Genomic DNA, 8,991 nt, shown 5'->3' on the forward strand with positions numbered 1-8,991 from the left:
AATACTTTTATAAAACTTGACTCAGGATTCCTTGGAATTGACTTATGATAGGTGTATTCGGTCTTAATCTTAGTCCAACTGGTACTTATAGGTTAAGTAATGCTTCGGTGGTTGATGAACAGGGGAATTAAATAATGTATTGTAGTATAGTCGCTGGTTCATTGGCACGGTAGAATCGTTGGTTTGAAATGGATACCAGTGATATCTTCAATTAAGGCTAAAAACTTTGATCGTGTAGGAATGCATTTCCATGACGAAGTGTGGTTTGCATGGAAGGTGGTAAGGCAACGTGCCGGTAGAAAAGTTCTTGTAAACCGGGAGTCGATTGTGGAATTTGTAGAAAGTGATTATATCACGTAAATCTGCTTGATTGCACGTTATTCACTAACACCTGTGCTTTCCGCTGGACTACGCACACCTCCTTGCATTCCAGAAGAATTCCACTTCGTATGTTCAAATAAATGGTGTTTTAATGTTTTTATTACTGACTCTTTGTGCGGATCACAGTTCGGAAGTATAGATTACTAAGCAGGGTGAATGGTATATTACCGCCTATTAAATAAATTAATCCGAAAAAAGTTTCCGAAAATTAATTTTTACTTTTCAACATTAATCACTTTGAATTAACTTTACCTCAAAAATATACGTCCGATTGTGTAGATGATGGTATTTTTAAAATTCCAAATGGTAAAGATGTGGAAATTAATTGGAGATGATGCACAAATTTTAAAATTAGTTTCAAGACTTTTTTAGATGTTGTCACTTTGAAGGTCAGAATAAAAAGGAAGTTCTACATTTAGTTTAGCTTTAATCATGCGTATGCTTTTATAAAGTAAGAAAAGAAAGATTAGTTAGAAGAGAGAATTGTCAAATTGGGTAGACAAGGAATCTGATGACAATTCGGAAGTACTGTACAAAACGTTCAGGTTCATTAAAAGGAACAAGTGCAATGAACGTTAAGCGTTAATATTTAAACCCTTTAGAACGTTTGAATTGATGAGAAGTATTATACAACTTACATGAGAAAAAAAAATAAAAGATATTATGTAGGAAAGTAAGGTTCACCACAAAACCAGATAGTTTCCTCGGATCCGAGGGGAAAGTAGCTGGAAAACAACTACTTCTTAATATCTTTCCCGTGGAAAATGCCGATAATTTTTCCTTGCATGTCTTCCAATTCATAATAGTGATTTCCTAGTTTCTTTCGAATTTTGCTTTTTATAAATAGTGGAGCAAGTTTTGCATTATATGCCTTTTCAAAATTGCTCTGTGTGAAGTTACGCCCTGAATACTTCTCACCAACATTAAAAGTCTGGGGTCTTGCACGCAAATTATATTGATGCTGATTCTTCTCATACGCCTCTTTATATGTTTACGTATATTTTTGTCGAATAGTCTGTAAGTGGTCATCTCTAGATAGAAACAGTACAGGGCTCATCCAATAGTTTAATATTTTTGAGAAGTTTGTATGAGGAACCGTGGGTCACCATATCAAACCCAAATAAAACATGGTATGGGACCTTTGTATGCTTTGATGTAAAGTGTTACGTAAAGCGCAACTATTGACGTCAAATTTTGGTCCCATTGTCTGGATCGTCTTTCAAAAATGCTCTTATACCGGCAATCAAAGAGCGATTGACTCGCTCCGAGCATTCGAGATGCGGCGAATACAAGGCTGTGTAGACGTGCTGAATTCCATAGCTCGTAAAAAGGCGTTTATGTCATTTAGCTCTGAATTGGCTGCCGTTGTCAATGACTATTATCTCTGGTACCCATAAACGTGGAATATCTGCCCTTGCAAGATTTCCTGAATAACAGTAGAAGTGAATTTTCGAAGTGGGAATAAACCAGTGGAACTTAGAGAAATGATCTAGAACAATTAGGATACCTATATTTCCCGATTTGCTTCGCGGATATGGACCTAAAAGATCCATATAAATCCGCTGAAATGGTCTAACAGACTGGGCTTGATTTCCCATAGGAGGTTTCATAACAATATTTGGAGATTTTGTTGTATTACAAATCTCACATTTTTTTACAAATTCTCGTACTTCGGAGACCATTCCAGGCCAAAGAAATTTCTTCTTATTAAATCGATAGTTTTGTGCATGCCTCCATGAGCAGCAATTTTACTGTTATGAGCTCTATAAATAACCTGGTTTCGAAGTTTCTTCTGGAACCATAACTTCCAACACTGTTCTTCCTGCTCTCACGACCCGTATAGTGTGAGTGCGGATATATACGTACCGATCAATCACTTTTAAATCGGGATATTGGGACTGATTATTTATAATTTTGCCTCGAAGCTCCTTATACGCATTAGTGTCAAATGAGGGAGAATCTAGGTCAATCTCAGGCTCACATATTTCAAGACCACAAAGTTCATCTTCAGGGATTCTCGATAAGACATCAGGGACCACATGGTCTTTACCCTTTCGATGGCTTATTGTGAACCTATATGCCTGAAGCTTGAATACCCACCTAGCCAATCTCCAGTGAGGTCAGGTTGCTTCATTAACCATAAGAGGCTCGAATGGTCAGTAATTACTTCGAACTCTTGGAGTTCTAAGTAACATCTGAACTTTTTATTGCCTCGACAGCGGCAAGACATTCACGCTCGGTACGCTATAATTGCGCGAGCCGAGTTCATTTTTTACTCATATAGGCGATTGGCCTTTCATTACCTTCGCCGTCCAATTGCACTAATACAGCCCCAATTCCGAAGTTGCTTGCATCACAGTGCAAATAAAACTTTTTGCTAAAGTCCGGATTGGTCAAAATCGGTGCTGAAGTAAGCAAATGCTTAATTTTTTCAAAGCTGTTGGGCTTCGTCCTGTCCAGTTCAATTTTCCCTTGCATTTTAACGTCTCTGTAATAGGATAAGTCTCAGAGGAGAAATTTTTAATAAATCTCCTGTACCATCCGGAAAGTCCCAGAAATCCTCTAACTTGCTTGAGGTTCCGCGGTACAGGCCAATTAAGTATTGCCGTTATTTTCTCGGGGTCAGTGGTATTCCCCCGTTTCCTATTATATATCCCAAATAATTCACTTTCGTGACGCAAAATTTGCTTTTATCAATGTTCAAGGTTACATTGGCTTTGCGAAATTGAGCAGCGATGCGGACAAGGACTTCTAGATGGGACTGAAAATCTTCTGAAACGATAATAAGATCGTCCAGATACCCAAAAACACAATGACGTAAGTCAGGGGGAATGATTTCGTCCATTAATCTGCACATAGTCTGCGGCGCATTACAGAGCCCGAAAGGCATTACCTTAAATTGATATAATGGCCTTCCAGGCACTGTAAACGCCGTGAGATGTTTTGAGGAAGGCTCCAGGCCAATTTGCCAAAAGGCATTTTTAAGATCTAACTTTGATATTAGATTGGCACTAGGAAGTCTAGGAAGATTCCTTCGATGTTCGGTAGCGGGTATGCATCTTTTTTTGTTACTGCATTCAGACGCCTGGCATCTAGACACAGCCGGACTTTATGTGGTTTGACAACCAGTCGCATAGGAGAACTCCATGCGGAGGTCGAAGGCTCTATGACTCCAAGTTCTAACATGCGATCTATTTCTTTGAACATCAGTTTTTCACCGCAGGGGACACTGGGTAAAACCGTTGCTTTATTGGAGTGGCATCGCCTACATCAATCGCATGAGTTATAAGTTTCGTTCTTCCAGGCCCTGGGTTTGAAAATCGGGAAACATTTCAATCACAGTTTGAAGTTGATTACGTTGCAAGGTTGTTAAAGGAATGAAATCAGTTGATTGCTCAAGGTTCTGCGCTATTTTGCAATCTGGGGAATCGATTTCCGAAAGAGTTACATTTGTGTTGTTGTCGGTGGCTAATAAGTCGACTGAGTCTAAAAATATTTGGAATTAGGTTAAAAGACCTCCAAAAGTCTAATCCGAGAATTAGCTTTTGGGATCGAAGGTATTATAAATAGTTTTATAGATTTAATTTACCCCTAAATGAATATCTACATCAATCCAGCCTTCGACTTTTTGCTTCTGACCATCTGCAGTCTTTACAAAAGCTTGCATTTAGAAAAATTGTTATATTTGAAAAGTCTTTTTGGGCTAATTCTGATCCAATACACTTATGTTAGCCCCTGTATCCAGGAGGCCGTATTCTGTTATATCTAAAAACTGAACCTTGGCGTAGAACCTTTTGTCTTGGGGATTTGTTATTATTGCAGAGACCAAAAGTCTCTTACAAAGCTTTGTAAACGGTAATATTGGCGTATCCTTAATGTCGATCTTTTCGGGTTTCTTTGTGGTACAATTGAAATTTCCGAAATATTGAAAATTTCGTTGCGTCTTTTTACGTACAGTTCCCAACGCTGAGGTATGGAAATTTGGGATATAAAATTTTAACTTTTTCCTTAGAAATATTTTTAATTTCAGGCCTTTTAAAATGGTTATTGTGCGATTTTGGTCTGTCTCTTTCATGGTTTTCATTGTTCAGGCCCGTTGGCACTTGATATTATTTCGGGTTTCTGCTCTGTAAAAGTATAGTTTGAATTCTTATTTTCAGTTTTTTTGGCATCTGAGAGAGAGCTTTTGAATTCATCAATAGAAGTTGATATTATGGGGACCTACTGTCGGAAAATGTTTGGGAAAATTTGTTTTTTAATGTTACATTTTAAACAATTCAGTTTGTAACATTCTTGACACCGCAGCCATAACAAAATACAGTACGTTGTTGAACGCAGGTCTTGCCAGTGATGGCCGCTAGTGTCACAGGTTCCAACATTTCTGATTTTGCTCGGTTTTTTTGCAAAGCCTCTACAAAGTTTTCATTTAATTCTTATGATTTTCTATCTGATTGTCTTCATCTACCTCTGCTATATGTTTACGAGCCACGAAGTTGGAGTTTTGGGCCTCGTAGCCAAATTTCTCCGAACGTGTTCATCGTTTAGAAATTTTCCTCGTTTTGGACTAATCTACGTAACTCAAACATAGATCCTATTGAGACATATAATAAATCCTGGCGTATATCTGGTCTTAAGTTGCGTTGAATTATTTCAACTATTCTGTCTCCGTCATGGTGAAGGTAAACGATCAATAAGACCTGATAGGTTTCGAAAAAAGAGTCAAAACTGTCGTTTGGCCTCTGTTTGCGATTGCGAATTTCTTCACGAATATCATAAGCAGATTTTACCTCTTATATTGATTCTTTATGGCATCACAAATTCAGGCCACGTAACCGACGGAAACCTGCTTGTGATACCTCCAAAACGTCACGCGCTTTTTTTTTCCGGTTAGAAGGATATGAAAGATTTTTGCAAATTATTGAAAAATCATCATTGAAATTGTCATTCGTTAGTGATCTCACCGATATAAAACTCTTTCGACGCTCATCCTGAAGAGGATCCGTCGATTTGAGATCCAATTCAATATAATGGATGTCTGCTTATCTGCAGACATGGCGTTGTTTGAATTTAATTAACGTTTGGAGATCATCCAATTCTAGGTCTGCGCTCATGTAATCCAAAAACATTACTTGAATATTTTGAGTGTGAATAGAATTCCCTTTGTGTGTTCAACGTTATTTTGTCCATCAACTTAGTTAACTGAGCTCCTCATCCGATTTAGTAATTCATAATCAATCGAATTAGAATTATTTGATACAGGTTGTGATGGTTACTGTTCCTGTCAGGAGTAGAGGGATATCTACTTGAGGACTAAATTAGAGTTTTCTTGAAAATTATTACGACTATTGCTAACGAGTGTTGTAGTGCTTTGATCTAGCACCACGTCCTCGGCTTTTATTCAGAAATGATCGCACTACTGGTGCACGTTCTCGATGTTGAATCAAACTTCTCAAGTCTGGTCAACTGGCAATATGATTGCAAACGGGGCAATGGTGAAGATTGTAAATGTTTTCGATGCACGAATTATGGAAACATGAGAACATTCTTGAAGAATTAAACATTCTTGTTCCTCGTCATTACTTCTGGCATAAGGACAATGTGAGTGATCAGGCTCAGCTGGAGCTGCCTGAGAAATGGACAGAGAACTGCCCGTGGAGACCTTTCTAGGTGACATTATATGTAAGAAAACAAATGTACTTAAAACAATTTTTAAAAATTATTTTTGATTAATAATGTTCATAAAAGATTCGTTTTCTTTCTGGATGTGATAAGACTAAAAGAGAGACCTAAACAGAATTATCAAAACTGAATATTAAAACTGGGCTATTGGTTTAATTATTATACTGTACTATCATTTGCAAAACACAAACCAGCTAATTTGTAAGACCTTTTTAACTGTTTATCACCGTCAGCAAGTCTATGAAAAGACTACAAATTATGAAATCCTATGTGATACACAGTTGCTGTAACTAAGTATTTAATCTAAATGAAAAAAGTACATATACTTTAAGGTGGTGGTTTGAATTCAAAATGTTAGAATTTTTGAATTTGTAACAAAATTCATAAAAATATTTTCAAATCTATATCGGTAGTTACTTTGGCTTAAAAGTTCCATGTTCTAAAATCCAATACAATTATCAAAGTATTTACGAAAGATGTTTCAAATTCCCAAAACAAACAGTACATTAAAATGTGAATATGCTAGACTTTAAAATATATGGAGCTTAGAAGATAGTCATCTAGCCCCACGTTGGGCGGCAAATTATGTAATGGTCGAGACCAAAGTTGATTTCGGTTGCATATTTTTAATGTAATACTATGGCACATAGAGTACGATTGACTTAAGGGTGACGGGCGCCTTTGACTTGCTAGCTAGAGTCGGTGGGGGGTTCTTGCCCTCTATCAAACATACCTTTTTTCATTACAATTTATTATAGACTCCCTAGATGGTATAGTAAATATCTGAACACAACCTGATACAAAGAGAAAAAACAAATTTTTCCGTTAAATTATACTTCAGCTGAAATCTGTCATTAAAATTAAACACTCCTCTTTGTTCTTGAGGGGTCTTGTACCTCTTAACCACGCCAACCATTGTTTTTAGCGGTACTCAATTGTTTTCTGCTAAAACCCCTACCTTAATTTAGTTCTCTCTCTATAGATCCATCCCCATGGAAGAAAACATTATGTTTGCTTAACAATCCATAATTACAATTTCAAGGTTTTATTCATGACATTATGTATTAGCGATAAAAAAAATTCTAGAGCTGTTATATATTTTTTTAGATTTAAGTATTAAGAGACATATTATAATTTGAATAAAATATAAGAAATGATATTATAAATGTAACTACCTCGATGGTTTAAAGGAACTGATTCCGGTTTGTTTGATTTATCTGTTCAATGTTAACGAGCTAATGAGCAACATGAACAAAAACAAATTATGCATAAAAACGAACGAAATCAAGACTTTTATCAGGGCAAGAATTTTGCACATTTCTTCTTTCAATTCATAATTTCTCGGTATATATTTTGTCTTGGCTTTGTTCTTGCTCTGGTCTTTTTGCTTAGATCAATAGAGCAAAAGCAAAACAGAAACACACAACAATATTAAAGTGGAAGTGGGAAGTAATATTTTACAATTGCAATGGTACAGCAAAACAAAATTATGATGAAATAAGGATGACCAAGATTCTTTACGTTGCACTCGTTATAGAGAGTATCAAATTCAGTGCAAGATTATATGTACTGATCTTATTATTTCACGATATTTTCTCACTTACCAATTCAGCTTTTGTAGAAGCCTTCTGCTAACTGCTGGTGGTACTGTAAATGTTAATAAAAAATATAATCTTGCAGCGAGTAGTTATGATGGCAGATTTTTTTCTTTAAAAGTGACAGTGCGCCTGGTATTAGATGTTATAATACTTTTATAAAACTTGACTCAGGATCCTTGAATTGACTTATTATAGGTTATTCGGTCTTAATCTTAGTCCAACTGGTACTTATAGTTAAGTAATCTCGGTGTTTGAATGACAGGGGAATTAAATATAATGTAGTATAGTCTTCGCTGGTTCTTGGCACGGTAAATCGTTGGTTGAAATGGATCCAGTGATATCTTCAATTAAGGCTAAAAAACTTTGATCGTGTAGGAATGCTTTCCATGACGAAGTGTGGTTTGCATGGCAGGTGTAAGGCAACGTGCCGGTAAAAAGTTCTTGTAAACCGGGAGTCGATTGTGGAATTTGTAGAAAGTGATTATATTCACGTAAATCTGCTTGATTGACGTTATTCACTAACACCTTTGCTTTCCGCTGGACTACGCACACCTCCTTGCATCCAGAAGAATCCACTTTCGTATGTTCAAATAAATGGTGTTTTAATGTTTTTATACTGACTCTTTGTGCGGATCACAGTTCGGAAGTATAGATTACTAAGCAGGGTGAATGGTAATATTACCGCCTATTAAATAAATTAATCCGAAAAAAATTTTCCGAAATTATTTTTACTTTTCAACATAATCACTTTGAATTAACTTTACCCTCAAAAATTAACGCCGATTGTGTAGATGATGGTATTTTTTAAAATTCCAAATGTAAAGATGTGGAAATTAATTGGAGATGATGCACAAATTTTAAAATTAGTTTTCAAGACTTTTTTAGATGTTGTCACTTTGAAGGTCAGAATAAAACGGAAGTTCTACATTTAGGTTAGCTTTAATCATGCGTATGCTTTTAAAAGTAAAGAAAAGAAAGATTAGTTAGAAGAGAGAATTGTCAAATTGGGTAGACAAGGAATCTGATGACATTCGGAAGTACTGTACAAACGTTCAGGTTCATTAAAAGGAACAAGTGCAATGAACGTTAAGCGTTAATATTAAACCCTTTAGAACGTTTGATGATGAGAAGTATTATAACACTACTGAGAAAAAAAAATAAAAGATTTATGTAGGAAAGTAAGGTTCACCACAATATATCTAAATGTTAAGTTGTGTTAGTGTACTACGCTTATAACTTAAGAAACCGCTGGATTAATTTTAACGATTCACACAAATTCGGATTGTCTACTCTCCGAAAAGGATAATATCCAAAAAAATTCGCGTAAAAATGT

The sequence above is a fragment of the Musca domestica genome, unplaced genomic scaffold (assembly GCF_030504385.1).
Source record: "Musca domestica strain aabys unplaced genomic scaffold, Musca_domestica.polishedcontigs.V.1.1 4, whole genome shotgun sequence".
NCBI classification, from domain to species: Eukaryota; Metazoa; Arthropoda; class Insecta; order Diptera; family Muscidae; genus Musca; species Musca domestica.